Below are 24,201 nucleotides of genomic sequence, written 5' to 3' on the forward strand. Positions count from 1 at the left end.
AACGTACAAGAGAGCTGAGTTCTGACAGGCTGATGGAGCTGACGTCATTGCGCACACAAGATGATGTCAGCAAAATGCGGAAGAATTTAAAATTAAAAAAAAAAAAAAAAAACAAATGCTGGGAAAATCGGAAATGAAGGGGTGCCACTCGGGAATCATGGCACCCCATTTCTTTTACCCCAAAACTCGGTATAATATGAGTAATTCGGGATGGTTGGGAGGTATGACACATACATATTCTGGACTTGTACTGAATTACAAATGTTAAAGAAAGATTTAGAAAAAATGTTTGAGAAATTAAGGAGGAAAGTAGAAATTGTGAGGGAAGACCATTACTTTTGGCTTTGTGTTTTTTTATCATTTCTTTCCAGACCTGATAAGGGAGGAAGGATTAAAAAATACAGGAGCTAGTATGGATAATAATGACTAAAAAAATGGAAGAGATAAGAAAACCCCACAATGAAAAAGGTGGAAAAATTGGTGCAGGGTGTAAGGAAAAGGGAGAGGCATTGACAAGGAAACAAAATCAAATATTTATAAATAAATGTCTCATGTGGCTGAGACTAGTACAGCTAGACCTGACAGACTAAATGAAAGGGAATCTGGTGATTAAAATGTATATTTAACCAATAGCGTGTGTAAATAAGTATGGATATTTTAAATATATCTGTACAAAATGTCATACATACGTTGTGATACAGCAGTGTTTGTAAGCTTGGATACAGGCAAACCTGTACAGAAATGCTTCAATTGTGTGTGTTTGTTGAAATACAGAAAATTATGTGAGTGAAAAGGAGTATATTATATACGGGAATTACTGCTGAGATGATTGATAGTAATCTAATTACAACACTGGGATCATCAGATTTGGCCAGCCTCTTTTCATTCAGTCAGTACTGTTTGATAGCCAACCAGTGATGAATTATGGAACACTCCATGCCTGCAGTTTGCACACAAGTAAAAACAAGTTGCAATACAGGAATCTTACACATAAAATGTACTATAACATGGGTCATGCTGCAAGTAACATCTCAGGGAATGGATTTAGGGGGAACGTACTGTGGTAATAAAGCAAGAAGAACAGTACAATAAAACAGTTATGCTAGGTAATATATCAAGAACAAGGGTGTCAAGGGATAAAAAAGGTACTTTTATCATTTCCAATGGTTCATAAGGGCCATATCTGTTATACTGCACAGTTATATTTGCTTGTTTTAAGAATGAAACAATAAGCCTATCTTGTCTTCCTTCCTAGGTCACACTGGAAAATGGGAACCAAAATTCTGCGAACATACAAGTAGTAACAAAAAACTAAACAAGGTATAGCATCCCTAGCATAACATCAAAACATTAGCAGGATTAACGGTCCTGATATAATATGTCTAGCGGAACTAAAATCGGGTAAATAGCTTTTACTTAATACACAAAAAAAAATCACATTGTGACTTTTTAAAGATCCCTTTATCATGGTCGCTTTGACAACATCACTGAGCATATTAAATTTAAACTTATTTCCACAGAGATAGTTCTTTGCCTAGTAGACAAAATAAACCATTATATAACAGGCCCTGGCCAAGCCTTTTCAGGGCTCCTCTCATACTGTACAGTCTAAAACCCTCCAAGTAAATAATCTCATTCATGAAGCAATGTTTGCTAAGCACAGGCCCTGGGCTGGCTGTGCACAAAGGCTGAGTTATCTTTTCTCTGAGAAGCAATACTTCCAACTCTAAAACAAACAAGACAGGCAACAGTGTAGAATGATTTTAAATGGCTCATTTTGATCAAATATTTTAGCAAGATAGAACACTTACGCCTTTCCTGTGATTAGAGTGCAACTTCTATATTTTGGTGCAGTTACCCAGACAAAAGAAGGGACACATATTTGATTTGAGGGTGGTAACTGTGAAAATATTTTACTGCTATGGAATATTATCATTCTAAATCTAAATATGTAGTAACACTGGATTTGTAATACAGAAAATGAAGGGAAAGTTTTACAAAATGAGACAAATTCTGGAATATATTTTTGATAACAGCATCTAACTGGAACCTTGGAGTGTCACAGTTTCAACAAAGGAAAATTGCAGAAAAGTAAAATATTCAGTCACATATCATATTAGAAACACTGTTGAATACTAAAGTGATAACAGTGAGTCAGTACATGACATAGCAGTAAGATGCAGAAGCAAACACCCCTGCAACAGAATATGCCCAGACATGTTAAAACAAGCTCATGTTCTAGTTCTATATGTTATTGAATTGCTCTGGCCCTTCCTAATCGCTTTTTTAGCACAAAACACAAGCAGCGCTTCTGCACTTTAAGATTGTAACTACAGAGCTAATGTGTTTATGATTGTTCTAACCAGAGATTAAGTTCTTGACACATTTCCCAAAGAACACAGCTCAAAGGTCAAAGAGGAATTGAAATCATACACAGTGCAGTCATTACTTCTCAGAAATGAGGCACACCCTTGTTTTCATGTGATAGACCGTAGCTCTGATACGATAGTGGCAGAAGAGGAAATGCGTGCTCTAACTTTAAATGAAGGAGGTAATACTGACAACAAGCATTCAATATGGAGTTATATTTACGGTACAGCTGGCTTGCCTTGATATGCATTGATTTTCACCAGTTAGGCAGCAACCCTGAGACAAAAACTCAGTACACTCTCAGAAGCAGTCAAGCAATTAAACATTTTCTAACTACAGGAAGATTAAAAGCGAACACTTGCACTGGAAGTATCAGGCGAAGGACAGGCACAGACATGTTTCTTTGTATGGGGTACTTGCTTGTTGATGCAGTCAGTGGGTTTAGTATATTCGCACTGATTCCACCTGGAGTATGATACAGCAGAGCCCTCCTTGTAACCTAGGTGTAGCTGGTGGAATTCTCTGTGACTTAGTGTTGAACCTTTTGGTGGTGATTCTTTTTCTACTGCACTGTAACAGAGGGATATTCCAGCAACATGTTAGTGAAGAATGCAAATCATTATGATAGCAATATAAGCAAAAGGTTAGGGAATGGTGTCTATTAATAACAGGTTATCTGATGTTTTCTGCCTTGGAACTAGTAACCTTTACAAATTCAATGTCAGAAATGAAGAAAGTTTTGCACAATGAAATATCAGCTAATGATAGTCAGTAGAAACCCAACCATTCCAGATTAAATACAGTTTTATTGTATATAACTGTGTTGTCAGACAGTATGTAATGTGACAGTTTCAGCAGGCCCCTCCCCAAGTTAGGCATGCACATAAGTATGCTCTTTTCTCTGGAAACAAGTGCAGACCACTGACATAAACAAAGAGATTCTGGACATGACACAATCTCCTAGTTGAACTGCTTCCACACTACTGTAAATACCCGAGGGGGGAGGGTTCTTTCCAGCAGATGTAACTTACAGAAGGGAACTAGATGTTGATTAAGGCCCATCTTGTTCATGGCTTCACTGTTGGTGTAGGGTCTGAATGACATGTTTAACAAGAGGGTGGTGGTTATCAAAACACAATCTCTGAAAAGCTGATTTGTAAGACTTTTAGAAAAAAATGAGATAGATCAGAAGGACAGTCCTTAAACAGAAATGTATATTTATAATTCTCCCAGATTCAGATGAGCTGAAGTCTATGAAAATTGAACAAGTGAGATCAAGGCCTTGACATCTGTATGCAGGTGCATGTATATTAAACATTATCACATGCAGTACCAGTATTAACAGTTATAGATGAATGGGAAGATTTAGATATTGAACTTTTAAAATAGGGCTAAGCATTCTCTTGATGGACTGAGCTGATTTGCAAAGCCTTGGCACAAACAGAATTAGAGGATCATAGGATGTTACTAGACTATTGGCCCTGAGGTCCTTATGAGCCTAGCCAAGAGTTTAGCCCATGTTTAGTCAAGTCAGCACCCAAAGCCTCTGTCCAGCAGGGACACCGGTGGAATACCAGGGGTGTATTTTCTGTTGCCCATCCAGTTATCCAGGTTGCGCTTGAAAAGGGATAATAAAGTATTCTGCTTAATGTGGAGAGGGAGTGTATTCCACAGATGGGGTAGTCTCTGGGACACAAATCTATCCCGCCAACATGTCCTATTGATTTCACAGACCAGCTTGAGGTCGCGCGTGTGGATTTCTCGAGTGGAGCTTGACGTGCGGATATGCAGCAGCCCCATCAAGGCATGGTCTGAGATTGCTTTGTATGCCAGACAGTGGTCACCTCTGAGGAATCTGTATGAAACTGAGTAGAGGGGCAGGGCTTTTAGCATATCTGTTTAGAGTAGATGTTTGAGGCCTTGGATTATTCTTGTGAGGAACCTCTGTAGTGTCTCTAGCTGCTGCATGTGCTTTGCGAGGTACATGCCGAAGGGAGCATGGTACTCAATAATTGGCCTTATAAGGGAAGAATACAGGGCTGTTATGACCTCCTTGTCCCTGGATGAGATACCTTTACTTATGAGGTGGGCCATGTAGAAAGCGTTCCATACAACAGAAGCAACATGGTGGTCAAAAATCAGGTTGCTATCAATTTGGGTGCCCAAATGCCTCATGACTGATTGCGTGCTTAGGACATTGTTATTAATGTGATAATATGTGGGGACATCACTCTCCCCAAAGGAGATGATGATGTATTTTTTGGCATTCAGCTTGAGGCCATGTTTCTGGCACCAGTCATTTGTTTGTGTGAGACCCTCTTGGAAGACATCCACATCACTTGGGGAATTGATGACTGCACCCAGCTTGCAGTCATCTGCAAACTTGGTCAGCCATAGCCCACTGGTTTTGGCCTGCACCTCAGAGAAGTATATCCCAAAAAACAGAGGCCTTAAGTCCGATCCCTGGGGTACACCGCTCGTTACTGGTCTACTGCTTGACGTGGCTTCCCCTATTTTGATTAAGTGGCTTCTATCAGTGAGCCAATTTGCTACCCATCTGATAACATATGGATTGATGCCTAATTGAGAGAGTTTATCTATTATGCCTGAGTGGGGAAGTGTCAAAGGCTTTGGCCAGGTCAAGGTAGCTGGTCTGCATCATCTTCCCCTCATCCATGGCTATGGAGACTATCTCAAAGAAGTTGACCAAATTTTAAAGACGTGACCTCCCCTAGATCAATCCAAACTGTGTGGGGTCGAGTATTTGAAGGTTGTCAATTTCCCTGTTAATGAGGTCCATGATAATCTGTTCCATGGCCTTACAGATCAGGCTAGTTAGGTTGATGAGTCTATAATTTCCTAGATCAGTGGACGCTCTACCTATGTGTAAAAAGATGACAGTGGCTGTCCTCCACTGGGCTGGGACAAAGCCAGTACTCAGGCTTTAGTTGAATAGGGTGCCTAATGGTGCTGCAAGTTCATGCCTTAGTTCATTTAGGATGCAACCTGGGATGTTATCGGGTCCCATGGAAGTTGTATTTTTTGCCTTTGAGAGGGCAGTGATGACCTGTTCCCTAGAAATAAGGGGAGGGAGCAGGTACTGGGTATATCCTGATTTACTGATGGAGCAGAGGGGTGACATTTTCGCAGAATCTGTCAGCCAGTAGGCTGGCTATATCTACAGCATTTGTGTATGTGGTGTCCTTGACCACCAGTTTTGAACAGATCTGGGTGCTTCCTTTAAGATTGTGGACATATGTGTAGGAGGCCTTATGATTGTCTCTAGTAGATGTGGCCAATTTGGACTCAAAGTTGGCTTTAAAGGATTTCACGAGTGCTTTTATTTGCGTATTCAGACTAAGGAGAGATTGCTTCCAATTGGGTACCTGCTCCTTCTTGGTCCTGGACAGCAATTTTTTCCTTTTGTTATATAGTTTATTTATTGCAGATGTCCAACAGACAGGTTTACTCTTCCTTGCGGAGGAGGATTTTGTCCTGCCAGGTATTCTTGATTCCATACATCTATATAAGTGCTCGTATAGTACTTTGGTGTAGATTTGGACATTGGTGCCAGTTCCAAAAGAGGGGGAGGGGGCTGTGAAGCTGTTCATACCATCCCTCAGGAGGTTGTAATCAGCTTTGGGGAAGTTTTTTTGGTTTTACCCTAGCTGGGGGGGGGGGGTTCAAGGGAGATGCTAACTTCAAAAAGTGACCGCTTTATGGTCAGATCTTACCAGGGATGATGATACTCTAGGGGGGCTGCAGTAGCTACTCATGTTGGTTATTACCAAGTCCAAGATATTATCACGTCTTGTGGGGGTATTGACTCACTGTTCCAAGGCATTTGCATTGATAAAAAAATTGAGGAATCTCTTGGCATTTGCATTCTTGGGATGAGTAGTTTTTCCAATCTATGGTTGGGTAGTCAAAGTGTCCCAGGTTCAGGGTAAAGGGTTGAATCTTGATAGATTCGAAGAGGTCCAGATAGATGGAGTGGGCATCTTGAGTCAAATTTGGGGGCCTGTAGCTAGCTATGATTTGAAAAGGTGTCTTGTCTATGGTTAACTGCACCTGGAGTGTCTCCTGTGTGTCATACTGTTTGACCAGAATGGAGGTGTGCCTTGATCTGCTGATACATTTAAATGTATTGGCATTTTATCAATGCTTTAAAAGCTGTGTTTTAGAACACATGCATTTATTATAAATCAGACCCTTCTCCATATAAAGTAACAGCATAGTCATAACTTATAAATGGAATCTGAAAATGTTGCTTCAGGATCGCAAGAGGCATAGTTTCCTCGGTAACAAACACGGACTGCAAATGCTGTAAGTCAGAGTAAATAGAATTGCTGTGTAAAGGCTCCTCCCCTCCTTACCTCCTTGTAATAAATAGTATGACTTTCTACAAGGAGCCAGGTCTGAATATAAAGATAATGTTAGTGCTCATTCTGTCTTGATAAGACCCACACATTAATCTGTACAATTTCTAGGAGGAAGGGGCTATAATATATATATATACTTTTTTGGCCTACACTTCTCTTTGCATATTTTGCACAGACGCCACACTTTTTTCATTTTGTTGCTCAGCCTTACGTCAATAGGGTCTATATTAAAAGCACGAAGGTGTACTTATCCAAATACGTAAACGCTGACACGTCTTCATCGAACCGCGAAAACATCGATCGTCCTGAAGCACAAAATCTGAAACGTCGAATCGTCATGGTCAGCCCTTCTGCGGTATAGCTCCATAAGGTAAGTGTGTGATAGTTACAGATCTCAGGGTTAGGGTGCGGGTTAAGGTAAGTGCATAGATGGCATTGTATGCGAGATTTAGTGTAGGGTTAGCAGTAGGGTTTTCTTAAGTGTATGTGTGTGGATTATTTAGTTTGTTCGGGTATAGCTTCTTAAGGTAAGTGTGCTATAGTTACGGACCTTAAGGTTAGGGTGCAGGTTAAGGTAAAAGCATACATGGTGGTATATGCAAGATTTAGTGTGGGGTTAGAAGTAGAGTTTAGTTTAGGGTTAGAAGTAGGGTTTTGGTTAGTGTATGTATGTGGTTTATTTAGTTTGTTTGGGTAGATAGTATGTAGTGGTGGGGTGGGACAACTATGACGGTTCAAGTTTTTGAATTTCGAGGTTTAGGGCTTTCGGTGTATTCGCAGTTCGCAGAATATGTGTCGGCGTTTACGTAGTTTGGTAAGTACACCTTTGTTCCTTTAATATAGACCCCATCAATATACTATAGATATTCTACAACCTCCTCCTCACTCTCTCTATGCACACACACACACACACATATATATATATATATATATATATATATATATATATATATATATATATAAATAATCAGATGGTACAGTTTTCAGAAACTTGAAATTCATATGGTCATAACCATATGGCTAAGTTTCCAAAAACTTTAACATCACAAAAATCAAACTTTTTTATGTTTTTGCAGGAGGGGCAAGCCCCCTGCAACCCCATCCCTGCAAATTAAATATACCAACTCAGCCATCGCACTACAGTGAGGAAAATGGTACATTTCCTGTTCCGCACAGTACTGAAATCTCCATTCAAAACCTTCAGGTTTTCATAAACTTGATTATATGATCCTGACTATATGAATTTTGAGTTTTTGGCAACTTGATCATCTGATAGGGATCCATATATATATATATATATATATATATATATATATATATATATATTGATATATATATATATATATATATATATATATATATATATATATATATATATACACACACACATATATATATCTATATATATATATATATATATATATATATATATATATATATATATATATATATATATCTACATATATATATATATATATATATATATATATATATATATATATATATATATATATATATATATATATATACATATATGTGTGTGTATTATAGAATAAAATGCAGCTGACACTTATGAGTTCTTTACAAAACAACTTTATTAACAGGAAAGTATGTAAAATAGAATCAACATTGTTTATAACAGAAAAATTCCTTTCAACTTGCAATCAGGACTAAAGTTTGTGCTCTTTTCTACCCTATTCACTCTGAGGTTCTCTATGGTACAAAACAAAACTTCTGTGATCTCTTATTAAAAATGTTGCAGTACATCTGGTGCAGAGTTAAAGCAAAATAAACAGTCTCGGTTCTCAGGTCAGATCTGAAGACCATCAGGTCTGTCTCCTAGTTAGCCAATCCATCTGAATGGACTGCTTCCAGAGTTGATGTTCTGGTCTCCCCTCAGATACTTGTGAACTCTTCCACATTGTTCTGCAACTTTTTTCTTTTCACATATTCTGATTTAGTCTTAGTGGCTCCTCCTTAGAATGATATGACAGTGCCCCGAAGTTTATTTTTTACAAGAACAGGTAATTCTGCTGTTAAGAATGATAGACACAATACACAATACGTCAAATAATGTTAACAACTCTGATCTGCCATGCACTGAAAAAAATGACAAATGTATACTGTTTCCGCCAGATTCAACAAAGCTTACATGGGCAGCTGTATGCTGCGCAAACAAGATAATCACCTTGACATGCAAATTACAGCATAAGCAGCTAAACTGTATGCTAATCAACCAATCCAAGATGGAGGAGCTATTCAACAAGCTATAAAGCAACCATGTAGAATCAGTGCTACACCATTTTCCCTGCAAATTCCAAAATATGTTGGAACACAGCCACAGAAAAGAAGTCTACACAGAAACAATGTTAGGGGTTGTTGTTCCTTTCATTCATGTGTATATGCAATAGGCTGAAGTCTATGCTGCTGCTGCTAATAGATCAATGCCAAGAAGGAGAAGAGTTTTCAGACCCCTGGTAACTTATCAGAACCTACATGATGTGGAAATTGTAGAGTGCTACAGGGTGGATAGAGACAGACTACAGAAATTCTACGACCTCTGTTGTCCTCGACTCATAGCCAGGCAAACCAAGTGTAACCCATCCCAGTGGAGACAAAGGTATATGTAGCACTTACTATCTTAGCTATAGGTACCTTTCAGAGACCAACAGGGGACATGCTTGGGGTGTCACAGGCATCAGCATCCAGGATCCTCCATCATTTCTTGAATACTATGCTCCAACATGCCAGTGACCACATATATTTCCTCATACTCCTGAGGATAGGGCCAGAAATATACAGGAGTTCTACCCTGGAGCACACTACCCTGAAGTACTGGGTGCCATAGATTGCACACATATAGAAATTAAGGCACTGCCTGGGAAACAGGAATGGCTTTACATAAACAGAAATGGCTTCCACTCTATTAACAGAAAAGTCATACGTAATGCCAAGGGAATCATCTTGAATGTGTGTGCTGGCAACCTTGGCAGTTACCACTACTCACATACCTGGCACACTTCCCAACTGTATCAGATGTTCACTAGGGGGGATATCCCAAGGATCATTTACTGGGGATGCAGGATATGCACTGTACCTGTGGCTGATGACACCCATTAGAAATGCACGCGCACCCGCTAAAGAATGCCATAATGAGGCACACACTCAAGACAGAAATATCATAGAGCATGTGTTTGGGCTGCTGAATGCATTCACAAATTTTTTGAGCCCAGATGATACTGGGTTCGAATACAGGTGTAGTCAATACTTTTAAAGACAAATAAACAATGATAATGCAATGACATGAATTCTTTATAGCACATGTGTTGCTGTGTGCTGGCATAGTGAGCAGGGTTAAGCAGCATTGTGTGGAGGTAACCACAGCACTGTACCTCTGTTCATAGTTGCTGCCCATGGTGTGCGATGCTCACCTCCACACAAAAAAGAGCCCAAAAGGTGAAGGAATCCATAATGAGGCACACATTCAAACCAGAAAAATCACAGAGCATACGTTTGGGCTGCTGAAGTCATGGTTCCGGTGCCTAGATACATCTGCGGGAGCCCTGCAGTACAATCCATGGACATGTAGTGAAATATTCACTGTATGTGCCATACTACAAAACAACATACTGAGAAAACAGCTTCAGCAGGATCAACGAGGGGAGGGGACACACATCCCAACACCAATGCCAAGGTCACCACAGCCACACACAGATGAGGAGTCAGGGGAGAACCAGCAGCTGGGTATAGACAGATATAGGTGTGCTCAATGTACCTTGCATTGTCTAAAAGGCAACACATAGCACACTCACTCACCACCTAAGGGTCTAAAATCTTCCTCCTACACACACACACGCACACACACACACGCACACACACACACACACACATATATATATATATATATATATATATATATATATATATATATATATATATATATATATATATATATATATATATATATATATATATATATATATATATATATACATATATATATATATATATATATATATATATATATATATATATATATATATATATATATATATATATATATATATATATACATAGGTGTACTTTCCTACAATGAAAATTCACTTTTTCAAAATGGGAAAGTACATCCCCACTTAAGCGAAAGTGCACTTTAACGAAAGTGCACTTTCGCTTAAGCTCACTAGACCAAAACTACTGCACCACAATGGAGGACATTGAAAAACAGGCTATATCCTCCACTGTGGTGTGAGAGTCATGGACCTTAGGGTTAGGGCACGGGTCAAGGTAAGAGGATAGCCCTACTAACTATCCCCTTACCCTAACCCGTGCCCTAACCCTAAGGTCCGTGACTATCGCACTACAGTGGAGATTTGAAATGTCTTCCACTGTCGTACAGTAGTCACAAACCTTAGGGTTAGGGAAAAGGTTAGGGTAAGGGGATTGCTAGTACGGCTATCCCCTTACCATGACCCATGCCCTAACCCTAAGGTCCATGACTAGCCCGTCTGGTCTCGGGTTTGGCTTGAGTGCACTTTCATGAAAGTACACTTTCGCATTAGTGTGGGTGTTCTTTTGAAGTTTGAAGTAGTGAACTTTCGTTCTTCAAAAGTACACCCATATATTTATATATATATATATATATATATATATATATATATATATATATATATATATATAATAACATTGATACCAGGCAACTCTCACAACCTTTACCTCCCCATGTTGTACTGCTTGCATCAGAGTCAGCCCTGAACTAAAACTGTTGCAACTGCTGGATTTACAAGGTAAGAGTTGAACCTGGAGTGTATTCTGTAATAATATGAATGACTGACATATCCTTGCATGTTGTTACTTGGTAGTGTAAGCAAGTAAAAGGTGGGGGAGTTGTACAGAAATGACCTTAACATGTGACAGCAGAGACATATTTGGCTTATATGTGTCCATTATTACACAGTAGGTCTCAGGCATCAAAGATTCACACAGTCATACCTCTCAAAAGTAGTGATGGTCACTGCATGCCCTCAGATAGCACCATATGTTTGTGCTAGAAAATCATTAAGTGAGAATTTAGAAAGTAAAGATACACAATTCAGTTTCAGACTTCACAACCCTCACAAGATCATTCACAATAAAGTTGGAAAATGTTGATTCTATCAGCTGTCTAACTTTCTAAAACCAATATAAGTCATAGGTACAATTACCAGTTCAACATCACAAATGTAGATATACTAAGCACTAAGTCAGCTATGCACCCTGAGCATCAGACACAAAGCTTATGTATTCCTGAATCCAAAAGATACAAAACAGGGATATGGCACAGTTATCATCACTTACACAAGGTGTTGTGGGGGTGGGGGGAAGGAAGACTAAGCTGACACAAAAGGTCAGTGATTGTGTGTGAGTAAATAAGAGAAGCAGACAGACATCTGGATAAACCAACAAATGGCCAGTGAGACAAAATAAGTTTTAAGTTGCATGGCTGAATCATGTAACTTGTGTGTGTGTGTGTGTGTGTGTGTGTGTGTGTGTGTGTGTGTGTGTGTGTGTGTGTGTGTGTGTGTGTGTGTGTGTGTGTGTGTGTGTGTGTGTGTGTGTGTGTGTGTGTGTGTGTGTGTGTGTATGTGTGTGTGTGTGTGTGTCTGTAGGGGTCCAGCAGGTGAAATTGGTGTGTGAGTGTCTGCATGAACACCACCAGGCTCTATGCCTTGGTATGTCAGACAGGTGTGACCTGTGTATGGTAGAGGTGGCAGTTCATCATTGTCATCCCTGACCACTGTTATGCCCATGTCCATGGTCAGATGCACTGCTGCTACTTGAACATGACTGATGCCTGCTGGACAAACTCCCCTCACAATGACACCAAGGAACATGACCCTATGGCCTGCTATGTCTGGGTGTGGACAGCTCACCCATTGACAGAGCAGTGGAAGTACTGCCACTATGGGAGTGTGATCGGGCATGTCCACATTGGCTAACAGCAGATAATATGGCTGACCTACACCCATGAGGATGCCGCCCCCCAACCAGCAGATGCTCCATCACAGACATCGCTCATTCCAATGTGTCATTCATCCAATCAATTTAATCACCAACAAGGTGGAGGTAGTCACTTAATTCAGCCTGTGCTACATCTATAACCCTAAGCATTTCTCTGGAGCAACTAGAGGAATGTGCCTGTGCCTCCATGCAGGCCCTAAATATACACTGAGCGGCACAGGAAGAGACACATGGATCAGGTAGAGGATGGACAGCAGGCCTCCTCCGATCACCCCTAACAATCCTCTTACATGGTACTTCACCCACATTTTGGCTATGGCCAGAGTCAATAGGCACTGAAACCACAGTAACCACACTTCCCTGATAAATTGTCTTACTCCCCACCTGTCCAATATCTGCAGACTCACTTGAATGGGTAGGCATAGGCCTACTGGCTGTGTCAGATGGAATTACAGGGGATGGCTGTAAGTCAACCTCAGTGTCAGATTCAACCTCTGCACCCCCCAACTGTGCCTCTGTTTGGCCACCATCATCATCAGAGTCTGCTGATACTCTGACATCATTTAGTAGAAATCCCACACATCTACTGTCAGGATCACTTGTGATAATAAGCAACAAATACAGGAAAAATTAATACCTAAACTGCTTTAGTCCAATATATGCTAACAAAATAACAATGCTGCCACTCTTAGACAGTACAGCAATAGACACAACAGTCCTGACATTAACATCACACACTAAAATATTTCTTTGAATTGCTCATCAGTACTGACATAAAAATATTTGGCTTATCATTTGCAGATGAGGGTATCCTCTGCATACCAGATGGTCCTGGAAGAAGTTAATCAGAAGATAAGGACAACATCATCACAATTAACAGTAAAACAGGGGGTAATACTTTTCTCCCTTTATATGTCCATTAACTATACTTTCAACAAGAACTTGGTTGACAACTCCAACCTAAGCTAATCAATCAGAATTTGTTGTTAACTAGCAATCTTCAATCCCCCCCTAAAAAAAATTATTGTGAAACAGAAATAATGTATTGATTTCAATTGGTTTACTATACAACAGTATTCAACAATTGAGATGCAAAAGTCTACCTGGAAGCTCCTCCTGGGACATGCTTGCTGTCACTAAAACAGTAGCACCAATGCCAAGGATATCCTATTCTGCATTTTCCTGGGAGCTGTCTGGATCCCTGACAGTGGGCAGGAACTCTTCATTTGGTGTTAGTGGTGGCTGTGTATTAGCCTCCCAGTACCCATTTGATCACGGCCTACTGCAGCTGCTTTCCTCTGTGAAGATGAGATCATGCCAGTGGCCCTATGGTGCACCTGCTCATATGTCCTGCCGTGGCCACCCACAAGGTTAACATCGTCAACAATCAGCCACCAAATCTGCATTCTGTGTGAAATATCACCCCATCCCCTTTCGAGCAGGAAAACACCATGTTGCCTAAAATCATCAACAATAACTTGATTTTTAGCATCAGTGAAGGGTGGTTCTTTGAGGATTGAGACACCTGGTGGCATAGTCCTAGGTGTCCTAAAAGCAAACAGAGGGATAATACACATAAGTACAAAATATGTTCCCAGATAAAACAGAAAAGGTAGCATTTCACTATTACCCACTGGAGAAACATAAAGTAGTATAGAAATCTGAAATACAAACAACAGGCTGGAGGCAAAAAAGAGAGTAATAATAGCAACATACCTTTGTTTGTGCTACAAAACAAATGCAGCTTTGCCCCCCCCCCCCCCCCCAAAAAAAAAAAAAAGAACAGGCAAATGGCACATTTTGCTAACAAACCATCATTCAAATGCTAAAAGTACTATCAAATGAACTGTCTCTGGAACATATTATTTATTTATTTATTTATTTATTTATTTATTTTATTTTACATTTGTTGACCGGGCTAGTCTAACTGGATACATGTCCATTTTCAGTAGAGGCACAGGGAGAAAAGCTCCTCTTTAAACTAACTAAATCAAAACAATCGAAAGTACATGCAATATATACAGTACATAAACCTAAAGAATTATTACATCAAATTGAGATGTACAGAATTATAAATATACAGATTGTGACTGGTAAGTTTAATAAGGTAAGATACAGAGTAATAATCAGGGGAGAGAGATAATACTTGATTAGAAAAAAGGATATGGATAAGCCTTTGAAAAGATATAAAATGGCTAAGAATAAGGGAGAAATACTGAGAAGTAAGAGGATTAATGAATGTAAGTACAAGGGGAAGAAGTTACCTTCATAGTGAAAGAGAATAAATTGGTTTATATATACAAGGTGGAAAGATAAGAGCTCTCAGAAGAAAGCAAGGTTGGAGCATATTCAGTATAAGCAGCTTGGGAAAAAGATGCTGAGAAGGGGGGGGGAAGAAATTGCTAATACTGCAAAGAGGGTTATTGGAAGAGAGTTATTGAGTGATGTTATATTGGGGGGGGTTAGTCAGGGTTAGTACAAGGACAAAGCCATTGTGTTTTTAGTTGAATCTTTAGTTGCTTTTTAAAGAATGGTAATGATGAGAGAGATGTAAGTTTAGTGGGAAGCTTGTTCCAAATTTTCCCTACTGTATTAGAGAAAAGAGAATCACCAGCCTTGTTGTGGGATTTCTGGATGGTAACCAGTAGTTTATTTGCTGAGCGAAGGTTAGTAAGGTTTGTGTAGGGGGGGATGAGGTTACTGAGAATAGGAGTATTACTAGGCTGGTACAGAATTTTATGGGTAATGGAGAGTTGTTGAAATTCTAGCTGGTTATTTAGTTCAAGCCATCCAAGAAGTTTGAGATTTAGGCAGTGATGAGTTCTGAAAGAGGACCCAGTAGCAAACCTGGCAATATTGTTATAAGAAGTGGACAATTTGTTTAGGTTGCTTTTGGAAAGATTAGTATAAATTGGTGATACATAGAGGAGGGTGGAGAGCAGGTGTGTCTGGGCAATAGTAGTTCTGGTTTCTGGGGTGAGAAAAGGTTTTATCCTATATAAGGATCCAAGTTTTCTGTTTACAGTTTTAATAGTGGCATTAATATGTGAGTCAAAGTTGAGGTTATGGTCAATCAATACACCTAATAGTTTTGTAGTTGGGTCAGGAGCTATGATAGTACCGTCAATGGATATAATAGAGAAATCCATTGGGGTGGATTTAAAAGTTGGAGAAAAAAGTAATAGTTTATTTTTTTTTTGCATTAAGGAGGAGGCGACGTTGTTGGAACCAGTTTTCTACTTGGTTAAATACTGTTTGGGTGATGGACTGGAGTTCAGATGAGGTGGTTCCTTTACAAATCAAAGTGGAGTCATCTGCGTATTGTATGCTGGTAGGTAGAGGTAAATTAGTAGAAAGGTCGTTAATGAATATAGAGAAGAGTAGAGGACCCAGGATAGAACCCTGAGGGACACCAAGGGTAATAGGGAGAAGTGTGGGTAGGTTATTATCCCAAAGGACAGCCTGCTGTCTATTGTGCATATAGGATTTGAACCATTGTAGTGCCTGTGAGTCAAGTGAGAAAGATTTGAGTATGTTGAGTAGTATTTGATGGTTGACCATATCAAAAGCTTTAGAGAGGTCAATGAACAGAGCAGAGGAGTGCGTGTTATTGTTGCGATGTTTATTGATGCAGTCTGTAAAGGATAGGAGAGCAGTGGTGGTACTGTGGAATGGTCTGAATCCATGTTGGCAGTCAGCTAGTAGGTTATATTGGAGAATGTGGTCAAGGAATTGTTGATGGATACATTTTTCCATTATTTTGGCTAGTGGTGATAATATGGCTATGGGCCGAAAGTTAGAGAGTTCAGTTGAATTCCCTCCTTTGTGAAGTGGGATTATGTGAGAGACTTTCCAGAGTGAGGAAATGGAGCCTTCAGTTATGGTTCTATTGATTAGAATTGAAATGGGATAGGCAAGAGCTTTTGCAGCAGTTTGAAGGTATTCAGGTGGTAGGAGATCTGCTGAGGGAGTACAAGGTTTAAGTTTATGAAGTAGAGTGTAGATGAGGGTTGTAGGAATAGGTTTTAAGTGAAAGGTAGCTGTTAAGGTAGTTGGGGGGGATGAGAGAGTAGAGTTCACAGGTGGTAAGGTGTTAGCTAGAGATTGTACAGTTTCAGTAAAAAAGGTATTGAAAGCATCTGCAATCTGGGTAGGAGAGTTTAGGGAAAGACCAGATGGGGTAGGTGTTTTGGAGTGGCCTGGATGTAAAAGTTTATTTATGCCTGACCAGAAGCTTTGAGGGTGATTATGGTGATTTTGCTGGAGTTTAAAGAAATAGTTTTTTTTATCTTGGATTATTAATTTTTTTGGTGGCATTTCTTAGCTGTCTAAAGTACTGCTGATCATTTGGGTCTTTAGTGTTTCTCCATTTGGACCAGATTTTATTTTTGTAGGAATTTGGAGTTAAAATGGGATACTGCATCATCAATTGGCAGGTGCCTTAGGGGTGACCAGTCACAGGCTTGAAGTTCAGCCTGAAAGTTGGCTGGATCAAAATTTTTTTTGTTGCGGGTGATTTTAAAGGTGGTTTGATTTGGGATAAAGGATTTATGTCTAGATAGATAGGTTAGTGAATGGTCGCTAATATCATCAGGAAGGATACCTACTTTGTAGGAGAGAGGGTGGCTGTTAATTAAGATCCAGTCTAATATACTTTCTTTGCAGCTAGGTTTATGGATTCTGGTGGGGGTAGTAATAGTTTGTGAGAAGCCATAGAGGTTTATATGGGTTGTGGGTTCTAGAGTGGTACAGGTGTTCCAGTCTATATTAAAATCGCCGAGTACAATGGTTTCTTGAGGGAAGGATGTAGAAAGCCAGCAGAGGATATTTTCTAAGGTGCTGATGTTATTGCCTGGGGGTAGGTAGGAGCATATTATGTATATAGATTTAGTTGTATTTAGCTGGAGTTTGGAGATAAGAATTTCCACATTAGTTTCTAGAGGTGGTTGTAGTAGTAAGGGCGTGACCTGTAAATGAGATTTGTGCAGTATTGCTACCCCACCACCTTTTTTGGTAGTTCGGTCTAACCTCAAGATATTATAACCAGGTGGGAGTATTTCATTGTCTTTTGTAGCTGGTTTAAGTCAGGTTTCAGTTAAGCATAATATATCGAAAGAGTGAGTGTCTAGTAGAGCATGTAGTTGGCTTACTTTATTGTTAACACTTCTTATATTGAGATGAGCTATTAGTAGAGAATTTGTGCTTGTACAGGGAGTGAAGAGGGGTGAGGGGTGAATTAGGGTGTTGTTATTTGGTCCTGGGTTGGGATGAATGTCACCGTGAAGGAGAGGATGTCTAATTGGGTAATAAGGATGCTTCAGTGGTTTGCTGTAATTAGGTTGTGATTTCCTATATAGGGTAATTGAAAAATGGGCAACTCTGTGATATTTAGGTGATAGATAGGTTGAGGTGCATGTTATGTTAGAATGGCTATGGAATACAAGCTCATTTATTACTAATGTTTGTTTAAGGGGTTGGTGAGATAATGTGGTTTGTAGGTTTTCATAATAGGTGAGAGTATAGGGGATAGAAAGGATAGATAGTAGTGAAAGTAGGAGAGGTAGTTTTATGTAGGTGAGTGTATAAGTTAAGGGCATGGTAAAGGAGATGATAGAATATAGTTAAGAATTAGGAGGTGGGAGTAAAGAGAGTGTGGAGTATTAAGGTGTGTAAGAGGTAATTGAGAGTAGTTGTCGGTATGTGAGTGGGTGTGCAGATGGTATGTGTGTGATGAGTTGTGGATGGCTATTGGATAGGAAGTAGGGGGTGTGGCTTTATAAGTATAAAGGTAGGACCACTGGGGGTGGGTGGGAATTGGGGGTAGGGTAGGGGAGCGGAGTGATCCCGCAGGGTGAACGGAGCGGGTTACAGAAGGCAAGTGAGAGTCTTCAGAGACAATCAGGGAGCAGCAGGCTCCTGAGGCAAGTTAAGTATATCCAGGTGAGTAGAGTATGGTAAATGCAGGAGAGAGGTAGGGAAAAGCTTTGTGGGAATAAAGGGCAGAAAAAGAAGCAGAGTACAGTTAGAGGGAGGAAGAAAAGGCAATAGTATAGTGAAAGTAGCAGGAGGATTAGCAACTAGTCGAGGGATAAGAGATACAAGAGTATTAAGAGTAGATATTTGGGAAGGTGGAGAACAGGGTGAAACCTTAGACAGGAGAAGAGTGCCACCTAGTGGGCAGAAAGTATAGTACCCAAAAATATAGATATTAGATAAAGCTACAAGACGGAGTCACAGTTAACAAAAGGTAATGGGAGGAAAATAGCAGATTGCTATAGGGGTGTAGGGGAGAAGAACATTGCTGCTGGTTTCCCTGCTCGCTAGCTTAGTTTCTCATGGTACTACATAGGTATAAATAAATAATACAGCTTAATAGGTAGATCCAAGGTGGAACATACTTTCCTTAGTCCTTTTTGGTAGCTGGGAACACAATATATGAGTTGGGGCAGCAGGTTTCCTTGGCCAGACATTGGGATGGTAGAGACAAAAAAGCAGAAAGGGGTCCTGAAAGATCAAGCAGCTCCCTTAGTATAGGATAGGAGGTAAAGAGCTAAGAGGGATAGAAAGATAAAAAACCTTTAGGTGTGAGGACAAACAATAAAATAAGATGTACAGTAAAAAACAATCTAGGTAAGACACAGGTATATGCCAGCAATACAAAAATAGACTATTAATAGATGCAATGGTTACTAATTTCAGTCAGCATTTACAGGTACATTCAATGCCATCAGGTAAGCAAGCAGATAAAGCAGTCACAGTTTAGATTCTCTAACAGTAACAGTTACAGAGCATGTAAAAAGTAATTCATACAAATCACTGAAACTAACAATGCACTAAATGAGAGTTAATGCGATTACACAGGATGTGTACAGCTAGTTCCATAAAACATGGTGTGCGGGTAGCAGCCACTTGTTAAATGTATGTTTCTCCCACCGTGAATAAAGTTCTTAAGATTAGATTAGGAGAGCAATTCTAGTGTATAGGACAGGTTAAAAAGCCCAGGAGGCAATCTTCAAGATGGACATACAAAATTGCTGGTTAAAAAAAATATATATATGCATTGGCATGAGCGCTATTTTAAGAAAAAAATAAATAGACTGTTTCGTCCTCTGTTAGCAATAAGAAGATAAGGGTTTCACATCAAAATATAGCTTAGATAAAAAACAATGCCGCCAGACAACTGCTTTTGCATAAACGCTGTCTTGGAAACATTAGCGGCAACTGCAAGAGATACTAGGGCAAAGAGATTGCAAGAAATGAGGAAGAAATACCTACGGAGTGTTAGTACCTGCTTCAGTAAAGCAGCGCTTATCTACAGATGTAACACAAAATATTCCATTTTAAGGTATTGCCAGTCATGTATACCTGGGAAATGCCTTGGCAAACACACATCATTACACTTCTAATGCATACAGATAAAAGTATAAAAGTCTTTGCTTTAGATTTTTCTTAATTACATTCCAGCATATGCACTATGTAGCTGTCAAAATGCAACTATACCTTCTCAAGTTCAGTAATCCTCTGTGCATATATATCCCAAAGTAAGAGCCTCTTTTCTGTGTTTTCCACATAAACAAGTCTCCTCACCTTCAGTTTTTCTACCTACATGGTAGCCTTTTTATAGTATAGATTCAGTGTTGTTAGTATGGGGAAGATGCAAATCAGGTGTGAACTGATTAGAATTGCTGAATCCTAAACACTTGGCTCTATGTAGCAGGGACTGACCTACATCCACTGGGTGTGTCAGGTTAGACTTACAAAGTATTAGATGCAAGGTTGGAAATGTAAGTAAGCAGCACACAATTCACATGTTCTGTTCATTAAGATCCCCTTCATTTGTTGGCAACTGCATATGATATTATTGCTGTTTAATATCCTCACACAGTTTAAGGTCAATGATATAAAATGGGTTACAGACTGCATGTCTCAGATTACTGGTCAGATAAGAGAAGAATGACCAACAAGCACATACAGGTAAGATAAAGCTGTATATTTGCAAGCAATAATCATAACAGGTTGTGTGATCACTTAGTGCACTACATCTCAAAAAAATAAATGTACAAATAACAGTTGTATGGTTTCATATTACTGTAGATGATGTTGCAGGTGGTTTAATGCAGAATAAGTTAATTTCCTTGCTGCAAAGCTGTTTATGTAGCAGAGAGGGATAAGGTACCCTTCCTGTGTTCTGAAGGTTCATAGGAGTGAGAGTTCAAATCCAGACCTATGTAGAAATATCTCTTTTACTAACATTTTCTAGTGTGTATGCCATAGATTGTTTTACCTTATTTCAAATATGTGTCCTTTTTTCTATTTTTTCCTTTTTTTTTTTTTTTTTTGCTGCTTAGCGCAATCATGGCAAACAGAAGAAAATGAATGTCAGGTTTGGCTATGCTTATCTTGCTTGCATGAAGTATGGCAGTGCACAAACTGGACAACTAGCCCACCCAGGAAGCAAACAGAACACCTGGAGACAGGGCTCAGACAGCCAATAATTGAAACCAGATACATTCAATTAATTCTACTGGGGACTGTGCAAACTCTCTAAACAGTGTTGCATAGTAGTTAACACAGAGACCTTGAAATGATTAGTAAATTAGGGAATAAAATACAACTAGCCCGGTGGCAGCAAGTGTAAGTATAGGGCTGGAGTACAGATGGTCCTGATTGCTAATACAGAGTATGCAACCTGTTTTTTTACTGTTATGACAGTGCAGTTTACAGAAATGAACTGAAAATAAACAAGTGCTATTTCAACATTCTTGTGGCAACAGGTGTAAGTATAGGACTGCCATGCACATGGTATGGGGTTCTACTACATGATATTCCATACACTTCTACTGTTGTTCCACTTCCCATTTTATTCACTCTCACTTATAACACTTTAGATAGTGGAGATGATCTGAATTAAATGTATGAGGGTTGAAACACCATTAGTGTGTTTCCAGATGTATGACTGAGGGTATACTGTGTGCTGTAGTTCTATAAGTATAATTATGGTATCTGGACTTGCATGGCCTTCACAATTACCTAAGACACATACACAACTGGGTCTATATGCAATAACCTTGTCAGGTCAAACATACATACACACGTGTGACAGCTCAAACTGTCACCTGTATTTATGTATATTTCCTGACTATGTTTGTGCAACACTTCTTCTGTGGCAAAGATGGAAAATCAACACTGTGGAAGAAAATGTTTTATCCCTTATGCCTAGGCTTGAATTCCATAGTATAAAATCAATTTTTACAGTGTATAAAGGTAAAACAAATGTGTCAGGTCATTACATTTATGCCCCCACTGCATGTCTGCATACCTAACTCACCTAACAGTTACTTTCAATTTCTATCATATATTTCTAGGCTACATCAGCAGACACTCCTCAAACTAAGACCAAGTGTCAGATTAACCATCCATTTTCAGTTATTTAATTCTTCCCTGCTTGGCACCACTAATCTCTCTCTTAACATCCTGCAAATGCAGTTGCCATCATTACTTGGGTTTGTGCACTACCAGTAAATGTGATAACTGCAATTGGTGGGAAAGCGTCAGTTTCCATTGCTCTAGTTCAGCTGGTAGACATGGCTGGCATTATAAAGGAATGTGCCGTGTTTAGGGCACAGAGGTGGAGTGTACAGGAGTCCAGGATATTTATTGGACTCCTGGCAAAGTACCACAGGCAAAGACTTCTGCAGGGGGAATAATCTGGTTCCCAGTACAAGTCTGAGGTGTGGAATCTGTTGGCCGAGGCTGTATCCAGTACCACTGGTATCCCACACACTGGAGACCAATGTAAATATTATTTTAATCACCTACACAGGAGAAAAAGGGATACTCTCAACCATTGGTTGGAGGAATTTGAGACTTAGGACAGCAAACAGCTGTGTTAGCATGACATTACGAGAGTACCTGTATGACTTAGAAAGCTAAATATAGGCAAGACTGGTATTCATAATGCTCTTCTCTTATTTTTTTTTTCTTTCCCCAGCTGTCACTGAGTGTGAGTTCAATTGGCAGACTCATGTTGCTCGATTGGAGAGACTGAGGGCAGCAAGTGGTATGTATGCAGCAGAAGACAAGTGTAGCTATAAAGTTTAAGATAGCGTTTTTGGTCTTTAATAGAGTTGTATCAAATTGGGCATGCATATCCTAACTGTAAAAGCAAGTATGCATGCATTAGTCTGCAGCACAAACCAATTGTAAGAGTCAGATATTAGGCTATAGTCAGAGGTCGCTGGTTCAAATGTCACAATTCACAAATATACAATACTGTTATTTCTTTGATAATATTTACATTAAATTAAAAACTCTATATCAGTGGCAAATGCCCTGCTGTAAACTGTAATCTATAATTAGAAGATGCATATATGCAGTATATGTAAATTTCAAGGGTTACTTTCTGCAATCTGTAATATAGTGTGCATCCGGTAGGATATATACTTAAATGTAATACTTCAGATAAAAGAATTGTATTAACGCATTGTATGTCACATATAGTGATGTTAATTTTATCTCTTTTTTTCTCTCACCTCCAACACTTATCTCTCTTTTTTTATTTTGTATTATGTGTCATCAAAATGTCTCCATGTCATCCATGTGTATCACATCACTAAATGTTTCACAGCACAGCAAAGTTGTCCAGGCCCAGTATATCAGCCTGCCCCCACTCCACCAGCTCCAGCACCAATACCTAGCACATCTGGGAGCCAACCTGGTAGCACTGCCTTTGCTGCCAGTGCTCTACCTGTCCCCTCAGGTAGTACTGCCCTGGAAGCTGGTGCAGTGATACCCTCTAGGAGCAGTGACATAGGTGGTGATTTCATCATCCACAGTGAGTTGCCAGTGATGGTGTGTAAGGTATCGCACCGCACCACTGGTATACACCTACACTGGATGGAGAGGCTGATCTCTGTTATGGTCCATAGGAGGTGAAGATGTCAAGCACTACATCTACCAGCAGAATAAGGGAACAGTGATGATAGTCCAGTGAGTGAGCACTCAATTCTATCTCCAATGCTTGATGTCTATGCCTTCATTGTCCCCTCCCTTACCATAATCATTGTGTCCCCCACTCTTTTGTGTCCATCACTGTCCCTGTCTCTTGTCTTGTATGTTTGCATTTATTTCCTCACCTACCCAATTTACCTGACCTAGACATACCTATGTCCCTTAAGAAGCAGTCCTCTCTTACTGAATTAAAAAAGGGGCACCTGTCCCACAAAAAAAAATTGTCCCATACATAGCTCTCCATTTCACACATGTCTTCTTTACACTCTTGATATGGTCCAATAGGCTATACAATATGATTGCATTGTTGTCACCTCTCTTTGTGGAGGTGACAGTCCAAATTCAGTTAATATTCTGCACATGTTTTCAGTTTACACTGTTAAAGAAATGGATAGCTATGGTTCTTTCCTACATCCCTCCTGCACATTCCTGTACTGCTTTC

The sequence above is a fragment of the Protopterus annectens genome, chromosome 12.part0 (assembly GCF_019279795.1).
Source record: "Protopterus annectens isolate FY-2018-M chromosome 12.part0, PAN1.0, whole genome shotgun sequence".
NCBI classification, from domain to species: Eukaryota; Metazoa; Chordata; order Ceratodontiformes; family Protopteridae; genus Protopterus; species Protopterus annectens.